Source organism: Coregonus clupeaformis, unplaced genomic scaffold (assembly GCF_020615455.1).
Source record: "Coregonus clupeaformis isolate EN_2021a unplaced genomic scaffold, ASM2061545v1 scaf3191, whole genome shotgun sequence".
NCBI classification, from domain to species: domain Eukaryota; kingdom Metazoa; phylum Chordata; class Actinopteri; order Salmoniformes; family Salmonidae; genus Coregonus; species Coregonus clupeaformis.
The window spans coordinates 29,219-41,201 of record NW_025536645.1 but is presented as its reverse complement, the minus strand read 5'-3'; the positions used below and the strand labels follow the sequence as shown (position 1 = coordinate 41,201).

Sequence of the window (11,983 nt, the reverse complement as noted above, 5' to 3'; positions counted from 1 at the left end):
TTGCAGCAAGAATACAGGCTACTGCACCGCTTTACAAACATGGACAATTCATAAATAGCAAGTCATGACAACGCTACACAGCTACATGCACAATACCCAACAATCCAATGCAAAACAGTTGCTAATTACCGTAATAACACTTCCTCATGCCAATACAATGCATTTCCAATCGCGGAAAACAAACAATAATGCACTACCAATGACTTATCGGTACAATGCAGCTAGTTGGAGCTTGCCAGTTGGCTGTAGGCTACTCCACTAGCAGCTTGCCAGTTGGCTGTAGGCTACTCCACTAGCAGCTTACCAGTTGGCTGTAGGCTACTCCACTAGCAGCTTACCAGTTGGCTGTAGGCTACTCCATTAGCAGCTTACCAGTTGGCTGTAGGCTACTCCACTAGCAGCTTGCCAGTTGGCTGTAGGCTACTCCACTAGCAGCTTACCAGTTGGCTGTAGGCTACTCCACTAGCAGCTTACCAGTTGGCTGTAGGCTACTCCACTAGCAGTTTACCAGTTGGCTGTAGGCTACTCCACTAGCAGCTTGCCAGTTGGCTGTAGGCTACTCCACTAGCAGCTTAACAGTTGGCTGTAGGCTACTCCACTAGCAGCTTGCCAGTTGGCTGTAGGCTACTCCACTAGCAGCTTACCAGTTGGCTGTAGGCTACTCCATTAGCAGCTTACCAGTTGGCTGTAGGCTACTCCACTAGCAGCTTGCCAGTTGGCTGTAGGCTACACCACTAGCAGCTTACCAGTTGGCTGTAGGCTACTCCACTAGCAGCTTGCCAGTTGGCTGTAGGCTACTCCACTAGCAGCTTGCCAGTTGGCTGTAGGCTACACCACTAGCAGCTTACCAGTTGGCTGTAGGCTACTCCACTAGCAGCTTACCAGTTGGCTGTAGGCTACTCTACTAGCAGCTTGCTAAAAACTGTAAGCAAGCTAGCCTTTTAGCTTCCCACAGATTTAGATGTGGCTTAGTGTTGTAGATTACGGTCTTGCTGAAAGGTGAATTCCTCTCCCAGTGTCTGGTGTAAAGCAGACTGAAGCAGTCTTTCCTCTAGGAAATCCCGTTTCTTTTCATCCTGTAAAACTCCCCAGTCTTTGACGATGTCAAGCATTTCCCTTACCATGATGCAGCCATCACCATGCTTGAAAATAAGGAGGCAGTTACTCAGTGATGTTGGATTTGCCCCAAACTTAAGGCTTTGCATTTAGGCCCAAAAAGTGTGTTCATTTGCCCTGTTAATTTGTTTGCAGTATTACTTTAGTGCCTTGTTGCAAACAAGATCTGAAATATTTATATTCTCCTTTCACTCTTTCATTTAGGTCATTATTGTGGATTATTGTGAATAGTCACATGTACAGGGTTGCAGGTGGTCACTGTGGTCTAAGGCACTGCATCGCACTGCACTGCACAGCGTCGTCCAGGGTAGGGGAGGGAATGGCCGGCAGGGATGTAGCTCAGTTGGTAGAGCATGGCGTTTGCAACGGCAGGGTTGTGGGTTCGATTCCCATGGGGGGCCAGTATGAAAAACTAGTCACATGTACAGGGTTGCAGGTCATTATTGTGAATAGTCACATGTACAGGGTTGCAGGTGGTCATTATTGGGGATTATTGTGAATAGTCACATGTACAGGGTTGCAGGTGGTCATTATTGGGGATTATTGTGAATAGTCACATATACAGGGTTGCATGTGGTCAGTATTGTGGATTATTGTGAATAGTCACATGTACAGGGCTGCAGGTAGTCATTATTGTGGATTATTGTGAATAGTCACATGTACAGGGTTGCAGGTGGTCATTATTGTGGATTATTGCGAATAGTCAAATGTACAGGGTTAAAGGTGGTCATTATTGGGGATTATTGTGAACATCTTTGACGTGTCTGGGTGGCTTAATACACCACAAACAACATCATTATTAACAGAGGAAGGGTTAGTCATTCATATCACACAATTACTATTTGTTATTGTTTTGTATTTGTTTGTACAAATGTGTAGAATTTTGTTTTTACTTTGACATTATTTTGTGTAGATGAATTACGGAAAATTATAATCAAATCTATTTCAATCCCACTTTTTAAAGCAACAAAATGTGAAAAAAGTTATATTGGGTGTAGACTTTCCATAGGAACTGTATAGCCTAATAATATTTAGGAAGTTAATTTCCTTGGGAAGATAACTGCCCGTGCTTCTCCATCCATTCATATATAGACTACTCTATTTAATTGAGACCAAACGCTCACCTGATCTGGCATGCCCAACTAGGAGAGGAGAGGTATGGCTGCTGAACTAGGAGTGGAGAGTTATGGCTGCTGAACTAGGAGTGGAGAGTTATGGCTGCTGAACTAGGACAGGAGAGGTATGGCTGCTGAACTAGGAGAGGAGAGGTATGGCTGCTGAACTAGGAGAGGAGAGGAGAGGCTGCTGAACTAGGAGAGGAGAGGAGAGGCTGCTGAACTAGGAGAGGAGAGGAGAGGCTGCTGAACTAGGAGAGGAGAGGAGAGGCTGCTGAACTAGGAGAGTATGCTGAACTAGGAGAGGAGAGGTATGGCTGCTGAACTAGGAGAGGAGAGGTATGGCTGCTGAACTAGGAGAGGAGAGGTATGGCTGCTGAACTAGGACAGGAGAGGAGAGGCTGCTGAACTAGGAGAGTATGCTGAACTAGGAGAGGAGAGGTATGGCTGCTGAACTAGGAGAGGAGAGGTATGGCTGCTGAACTAGGACAGGAGAGGTATGGCTGCTGAACTAGGAGAGGAGAGGTATGGCTGCTGAACTAGGAGAGGAGAGGAGAGGCTGCTGAACTAGGAGAGGAGAGGAGAGGCTGCTGAACTAGGAGAGTATGCTGAACTAGGAGAGGAGAGGTATGGCTGCTGATCTAGGAGAGGAGAGGAGAGGCTGCTGAACTAGGAGAGGAGAGGAGAGGCTGCTGAACTAGGAGAGGAGAGGAGAGGCTGCTGAACTAGGAGAGGAGAGGAGAGGCTGCTGAACTAGGAGAGTATGCTGAACTAGGAGAGGAGAGGTATGGCTGCTGAACTAGGAGAGGAGAGGTATGGCTGCTGAACTTGAAACAGCAAGAAAGATGAGCGGTCCGTTGCACTTTCTCTTGACCTACGTTTTGCACGTAGGATATAGCCTGTCTTTTAGGAGCGGGAATATTTTCAGTCAGAGACAAATAAATGGATAATTAATATATATTGAGAAGGAGAAGACTCAACGCTCGATCCCCATGTTGCGCCTTTTGCTTTATATTGATAATCACATTTTGGGATTTCACCTCGACTCACGTTGGTTGAGCGTCCCCAACTTATTTCTATTAACAGACACAAACTCCGTTTCGTACCTGCGCAGGTAAACTGCATCCTAACCCTCCCATATGGGAAGGGTTTCGATGTCAGTTTCGCCGGCGCCAGCTTCCTGAGGGAGTTCTGGGGGAAACTCCAGAACTCCCAGAACAAGCAGGGATCCCTGGCAGAAATGTTCGAGGTGATCAAGCTGACGGACAATAGCATCAAAACTGTTATTGTCCGTATGTACAATGAAATGGTACAGCCGGAGGACGTTGCAGTATGGTTGGGCAGGTACTGCAACGTGAAGGGGCCCCTGACCCAGGTGAAGGATCCCGACGGGATCTGGACAGGGGCCTGGAGGGTTACTGTCCAGCAAAGGGAGGATCCCGGGGGCTATGGTGGGTTGAAAGCCATCCCATCCACCATAGTCCTCGGAGAGAACAGGGGCCATGTTCACTACCAGGACCAGCCAAAGCTGTGCCGTAAGTGTGGTGAACATGGCCACCTAGCAGACGCCTGTGAAAAGGTGGTCTGTGTGAAGTGCCGGGAGGTGGGCCATCGCTACGAGGAGTGCACGAACGGAAGGTCGTGCAACCTCTGTGGCGAGCGGTCCCACCTCATCCGCAGCTGCCCCTCCTCCTGGGCCAACAAGGTCAGGGCTGGCAGGATGGATGCGGCGGCTGCGGACCGGGCTTCCGAACGCCAGAAGAAGGAAGCGGCAGTTGCCAAGGTAGCGGAGGAGGTGATAGTGGAGGAGGTGGTGGAGGAGGGGGTGGCGGTAGTGGAGGAGGTGGTGGTGGCGGCAGTAGAGGAGGTGGTGACGGTAGTTGAGGAAGTGGTAGGTAAGGTGGAGTGCGCGGAAGGTGCGGTGGTGGGAGAAGTGGGAGTGGAGGCAAAAACCCTCCCCACCCCAACCCCCCCGCCCCAGACTGATGTGACCCCTGAAGGAGAAAGGGCCGAGAAAGACGGCTCTGGAGAGACGGAGAGTGAGAGCTCCCCAAGTGGGTCTGACAGTATGATGACAGTGTCGGAAACGACACTGTCAAGTGGGGAGAGTGCAGGAGAGGTGGGAGAGACCCTGGGCGAATACCTTCCCCTACGGAAGAGAAACGCTGAGGAGCTCTCCGACCCCGAACAGGGCGAGGAGAAGAAGGGAAAGTTGGAGTGGGAGAGCTCCCAGGGGGAGGATGAGTCCAGGGTCTTTCCATCAAACTCCCCCAACCAAGAATCGTTTTTTAAACCCTGTTTTTACCTCCTCTCCCTGCCACCCCCCCCTTACCCCGCAGGGAGAGAGAGAAAGTTTCTAATAAATAACCCCTTTTAAACTGTTTTAATGCCTTCTTTCCTTTTAGCACTGTTTACTAACCTCTTTTATGGCTTTTAACATCACCACCATTAATGTTAGAAGCGTAAAGACTGATTTAAGAGCACAATCTGTTTTATCCTTTTTAGAAAGTTTTAATTCAGATGTGTTTTTATTGCAGGAGTGTGGTCTACCCTTTTTAACCTCTTACAGCAAATGGGAGGAGAAGTGGCAGCACGGGCCCTCCATTTGGAGTGGTTCCAATTTTAATAAAAACGATGGTGTTGCTATTTTATTAAAGACCCCACAGGTGGTGGTGAAGGGGAGCACAGTGGTGGTTGGGGGACGTGCTCTTTTAGCCAACTGTACTTTTATGGGGAGGGATTTTAACGTGCTAAATGTATATGGTTTTAATAACAAACATGACCGGTGCGCGCTTTTAGAAGACCTGCAGTCCCACATGCTGGGGAGGGATCCTCTAGTGGTGGGTGGGGATTTTAACTGTGTTTTAAGTAGAGCAGACAGGAGAGGAGCGGGAGAAGATTTTAAGGTAGATAGGTCTAGTGTTTTATTGCAAGGGTTGTGCAGGGATTTTAAACTAACTGACTGTTTTAAAACCCTGCATCCAAGAGAGGAGGGCTTCACCTGGACCAGTGGTGACGGCACCAGAGCCTCTCGCATTGACTATCTGTTTACCCGTGACTGCCCGCCAACTGATGCTAGAATAACCCCTGCTTTCTTCTCAGATCACGTAATGCTGACGTGCACCCTTTCACTAACTTCGGGTGTGACTGTAGGAAGAGGGCCCTGGAAACTGAACTGCTCCCTTTTAGAAGATGATAGAGTAGTTAGCCAGTACAGGGAGCAGTTCAGCCAGTGGCAGACGCTACAGGACTTCTTTGACACACGAGCACAGTGGTGGGAAATGGTGAAGGGTAAGACGAGGACCTTCTTTAGAGAGATAGGAAAGAAAAAAAGTAAAGAAAAAGATAGACGCATGTTGGGACTGCAGAAGCGACTGGAGCGTTATTTTTACCTAAATCAACAGAGCTTTGATTTTAACCAGGAAATCAAAGACGTTAAGAAAGAGATGGCATTTTTAGCAGAACAGAAGAGCAAGGGGGTACTTTTAAGAAGTAAAGAAAGGGAATTAGAAGAGGGGGAAAAATGTACCAGGTACAACCCGCGAGAACCCGGCCTAGAGTAAACAGAGTGCGTCTCGGGCACCGACCTCTGACTTCCATACGACTCTGGTTTCTCTTCATTACGCACAAGCCTTTCGCCTTTTACTAAAGACTTCCGTGGAGAGGAACACATTTACGAGTTCAACGTATTTTTGGAGGGCCTTTGCTTCTGGCAGAGCCCGATATCTTGTTTCAAGAGAAATCAACAGAGACGGCGTCTGCCTGCCGCGCAGACTTTTTGCTCAGGCATTTGAGTTCGTGCTGGCTGACCGGTGTATTTTTCCAGTCAAAGTAGTCACTCGGCCAATTGAATTTAAGCCCGACAACGACGACTGGCGTATTTTCCGGCCTTTGAACAAATAGTAGCACTGGATGTAAAGAGCTAGTAGTGACTTGACGCATTAGCGACTTTTTGGAAAAAAACACTCGCCTGTCGCCAGGGAAACGTGGAGGGGTTGCGATGGGAGGAGCACACTTTAGCCAAACCGCTGAGGTCTCCCGAGACCCCCGGGTGCCCGGCGGGTGCAGGGTTCAATTTGTGGGTTATCGCTTCTCGGCCTTTTGGCTAAGATCAAGTGTAGTATTTTACTGGGCTTGATTTTGAGAAGTGATCAGCGAATTGTGCTTTTGTAAAAAATTGGACCGGGATGTTTAGGGACAGTAAGACAGAGACTGGGTTTTTGGGGACTAAGACGACTGACTTTTGAGGGAAAGGTTTTAATCATCAAGGCTGTGATTTTACCTGTCCTTTTATTAATCAGTTCTGTTTTTATCCCCCCAAGATCAACTCTTTTAGCTCTGGACCGGATGCTCTTTTATTTCCTGTGGGGAAGCAAGTGGGAGAGGCTGAGGAGGGAGGTGGTGAAGAGGCCCAGGGTCAAGGGGGGGAAAGGCTTGCCTGACCTCTACTTGTTCCTGGGCAGCCGCTATACATCGTTACATCTCACTCTTGCCACCTCCCCGGTCAACAATAAGACCCAGGCCCTCGCACGGTTCTGGCTGGGGTCTTACCTCAGGTCTCTGAGTTTGATCCCAGTCGACCTGCGAGCCCCAGTCTCTTTCCTGCTCCCCACACACTACATCCAGCTCAAAACGTTTTTAAGACATTTTAAACTGGAAAAGGAGCCTGTCACTGTTTTAACTAAACTCCGCTCTCTTCTCTCTCTTGTGCAGGAACGGGAACCGGTGTGTCCAGTGCGCGGGCTTGCTATAGGCGAGCCCTCAACGGTTTGGCGCAACGTGTCCCATCCTGCTCTGCTGAATTGGCACCGTGACCTGTCCTGGATGGTCGCCCATGAGATCCTCCCGGTCAGGGCCGTTATGCACTCCCGGGGCATGGCGAGGACATCCGCGTGCCCCCGACCAGGCTGCGGCCAGGAGGAGTCGGTGAGGCACTTGCTCTGGGAGTGCAGATCTCCCCACGCCTGCCAGCAGGAGAGGACCTAACGCCCCAGCTCGTGCTGTATGGGGTGGGCCGAAGGCCTATAACAACAAAGGCCTTCACACAACTCTGGCCCACCCTCACGTGTCTGAAGGATGCACTGTGGTCCTCCCGCAACCTGCTGGTAGGGAAACAGGTAGAGACCACCCCCCAGGCAGTGGCTTTGGTAGCCACGGAAGCCCTGGGGTGGTACGAACGACAGGGGGCCTCGACCCCAGGCGAAGGGTCCCCCACAACACCCAAGGTCCCGGCGGCCACGGCCTGACAGCGCTGCGGCGCCTAGGGCGATGCGCCTAGGGGAGGAGTCTCCTCTGGGCCCCGACGGACGGGTACGGAGTCGATTAAGGAAGAGCAGGAGGAGGCTTTTTTGATAAGGACTCACCCCGTTTTTGTACAAGGGACCGAAGACAGCTTTTTAACAAAGTGACTTTTGACAGGCTTCTTATGTCTTAAAAATGTTTTTACTTTGTTAAATCATGTACACACATTTTAAAATGGCTTTTACTAATTGGCTTTTACAGGAATGGGTACTTTTAGGTAGGATTGTTTTATTGTTTTAAATAAACCACATGTACCGTGGTTTGGTAACTTCCTGTTGTTCAACGGACCGGAATGAAGAAGCAGAGTTTGTAAAAAATTTATTTGGTGTCCATTAAGTCTTAAACAGCAAGGGGGCATTGTTTCCACTCCGTTGTGGCCATCCCCATTTAAATGTAAGACCTCATCAGACCATTGTTGTGTTGTTTTACCCTTAGTGTACTAACTTGAACTCCACTACCCTCTTTTTGGGATTTACAGGAAACACCTATCCCACCCCCCTCCTCCCTCTCCCTCCAACCCTCCTCCCCCCTCCCCCTCTTGGGGTCCCCAGGTCGTGCCTCTCCTGCTAACTTACTGCTGGGTCTGAGGAGGGTGTCTGTGCTGCTGGTCGACTGCAGGAAAACACCGGGACGGAGTGGGTTTATGCTCTTACATACATTTATTTTAGGACATTCCCTAGATGTCCTTAATTACCATTAAATACAATCACTAACCTTCTTCAAATGTAGAATCATTAGAACCACTCCTACCCCATTGGTTACATTGATGATTTTAACCCATCCAATATGCTCAAATCTGATCACAAGAGTTTGGAAAGCTGGGCCTTGAACTAACTTCGATATGAAGAAGGAACCCTAACTGTCTGTCTTTGTTTCACAGGGGACAGCCCTAACCGTCGCTCTCTCAGTAGAAGGGGCTTATCATCTGGGGAGGCTAACCAACATCATGTTGCTGATGAGGCAGAGAAGAGTCTCTCCAGATCAGAACACCTCAAGAAACACCAGCAGAGACTTACAGGGAAGAAACCTCACCGCTGCTTTGACTGTGGAAAGAGTTTCACCTCTTCAACAAATCTTAATACACACAAGAGAATACACACAGGAGAGAAACCTTATAGCTGTGATCAGTGTGGGAAGAGATTCACTCAGTCAGGAAACCTGGCTGAACACAAGATTATGCACACAGGAGAGAAGCCTTACCACTGCTCAGACTGTGGAATGAGCTTAACCACTTCATAAGGACTTCTAGTACACCAGAGAACACACACAGGAGAGAAGCCTTTTGGTTGTGATCAGTGTGGGAAGATATTCACTCAGTCAGGAAGCCTGGCTTTACACAAGAGAATACACACAGGAGAGAAACCTTATAGCTGTGGCGTACCTTTACACACACACCCACACCCACACACACACCCACACACACACACCCACCCACACACACACACACACACACACACACAATGAAGGGATTAATTTCCTACCCATACAGAGGTGATAGTGATGTGCCAATATTGTATGGTACCTTTCTTTGCAAACCAATAATAAAGCTTCTTATAATGGGGATTATTGTTATGATGTTGATCATTTGTATTCCCGCAGGATAGCCTCAGATGTGTCGTCAAAGGACGGCCACAGAAAGAGGGCCCATCTCAACTGTTCATTTCAAAAGGGACAAATTGGAGGGGGGCACTGATGCCATAAGGGCCCAAGAGCACAGACTGCCACTTTATCATTCAGGGCAGTTTAACATCTCAGATGTGACTAGCTTTCATAGGACAACTTATTGTTGCCATAATTGTCACTTACCTGTACTTACTGGCTGCCGGCCCTCGGTGGAGTATATCGAGGAACAGAGGGTGCCTTTTAGGATAAGGACTAACAAGGTTTTGACTAGGTGGGATACAGCTACGACCGGAAGTGACTTTCCCCTAGCAGGTTAGGCTAATTAGGCTAGAGTGCAGATACTTGACATGTACAGTACAACAACAAATCACAGAGGGCCTGTTACCACACCCTATAGGCTTGAACATCATAATATAACAATATATAATAATACTCATACATAATAATCGAAAATCACCTTTGACTACAGTGACATTGGTAGTAAGTAGGCTACAGTATAATGGATAGCTACCCAACTGGGACAGAAAGTGGAAATGGAAGGGGGACACGCAGTGAGCAAAACTCCTAACCACATAAAAACACAGACACTTCAGTGGAACGCACAGGGCTAGACGGGAAGGAAGACGTGGAGAAGGACTATTGAAGAGGAGATGAAGAACACCGGAAGCATCGAGTGAAGAAATGGGCCCGGAACAGGGTTAGGCCGAGGTGCACTGTTGACGCCCTATGCTTCATTTAGGACCTCAAAGAAATGAGTCAACTCCTATAGGGACTATTTTCACCGCCACCTGCTGGACCAGAGGTCATGTGGCCAACACTCTGCTTGAGATCCTTAAGAGCTATAAGGAGTCCATCAACTACCTGGTCAGTCAAGTCATATAGGGGGGGATTTCATGGCCACCTGCTGGAGCAGAAGTCATGTTTGCCAACACTGGCCTTAAAATCATTAGGAGCTATAAGGAGTCCATCAACTAACTGGTCAGTCAAGTCATATAGGGAGGGATGTCATGCCACCTGCTGGAGCACAAGTAATGTTTGCCAACACTGGCCTTAAAATCATTAGGAGCTATAAGGAGTCCATCAACTAACTGGTCCCCCTGCTCTACTGGCTGCTGGTAGACATGGAATCTCTGCTTGAAACGTTTCCAATTGTCAGTTAGATTGCCTTTTAACTGCATAGGAGTAGGAGGACTAAGCCTATCCATGACAGGAAACACTCGGGGAACAGGTACAGTTTCTATTTCTCTTACTTCGGTAGGTTGCTCGGCAACAGATTCCAATGCATCTCGTTCTCTCTGTTGTCACGTTTTTGCTAGCTAGCGTCTTCGACTACTCACGTCTACTGACTTGTCGAATGTTTGCGTACATTTTCAGAGTTAGTGCTTTATTTTCTCTGTCTCGTCATAGCGACTACCAATCTGACAACATGTTATGTTTGTTCCTTGTTTAATGACAACCCGGGGCGTAGGTTGAACTTCTTTTAATAATCAGATACTACAGCTACCAATATCCTTGTGTAGCCACGGAAGGCATTCTTCAACTCCCCCACCCTCGCATTGCCTGCTGGGTAACGCAGTCTTAATTTTTTATTTTTATTTTTTTTTTTTGTCATTTAGCAGACGCTCTTATCCAGAGCGACTTACATGAGCAATTAGGGTTAAGTGCCTTGCTTAAGGGCACACCGACAGATTATTCACCTAGTCGGCTCGGGGATTAGAACCAGCGACCTTTCGGTTACTGGCACAACGCTCTTACCCACTAAGCTACCTGCCGCCCCGGCATTAATGTTATTAATACACAACAACACACTCTGGTTTCATTATGGATTCGTTATATATTCATGACTGACAAATGGTTTTATAGCAAATAGCTCAAGTTGTTGATACCAGACATTTGCTTAATATCTATCGGTTCTTTTGGTACTTGTTGTGTAGGCCTACTGTAGCATATTATAATTAGTCTCTGACATCCCTGACCTAGGGAAACAGCACGTGGCCTGGGTAAAGTGGGGGGTTAAGGCCAATCCAGAGATCACTCTTTTTTTTTTGTTGGTATGGGCTTGGGTGGTCTCTGATCTTTTGGAGCAATATGCACCTGTTGGTAACATGATACCCTCACCGTTCCATGTGTGCCTAGATCCCCGAATAGCAATATTTACAATGGGGATAGCAGTGACTCTCCATTTGGGATAAAAGCAAAAAATAATCCTGTTGAAAACATAACCACTGTTAGCTCATTTAAAAGAAATTGCATATTTGAATAATAGCTCCATGTAATAACAGTTTAGGTTTGTATTACATTTACATCATTTTGTGACAGTTGGCTGTAGGCTCCACTAGCAGCTTACCAGTTGGCTGTAGGCTACTCTACTAGCAGCTTACCAGTTGGCTGTAGGCTACTCTACTAGCAGTTTACCAGTTGGCTGTAGGCTACTCTACTAGCAGCTTACCAGTTGGCTGTAGGCTACTCCACTAGCAGCTTACCAGTTGGCTGTAGGCTACTCCACTAGCAGTTTACCAGTTGGCTGTAGGCTACTCTACTAGCAGCTTACCAGTTGGCTGTAGGCTACTCCACTAGCAGCTTACCAGTTGGCTGTAGGCTACTCCACTAGCAGCTTGCCAGTTGGCTGTAGGCTACTCCACTAGCAGCTTGCCAGTTGGCTGTAGGCTACTCCACTAGCAGCTTACCAGTTGGCTGTAGGCTACTCCACTAGCAGCTTGCCAGTTGGCTGTAGGCTACTCCACTAGCAGCTTGCCAGTTGGCTGTAGGCTACTCCACTAGCAGCTTGCCAGTTGGCTGTAGGCTACTCCACTAGCAGCTTACCAGTT

The 11,983-nt window shown here is 48.1% G+C and overlaps 1 non-coding gene across 1 annotated transcript; it reads left to right on the top strand.

Moving 5' to 3' along the window:
* The first annotated feature begins 5,832 nt into the window (after nt 1-5,832).
* On the top strand, nt 5,833-5,951 carry LOC121557095. Its single transcript, XR_005998285.1, has one exon. It is a non-coding gene; the product is annotated as a U5 spliceosomal RNA (small nuclear RNA).
* Nucleotides 5,952-11,983: the final 6,032 nt, after the last annotated feature.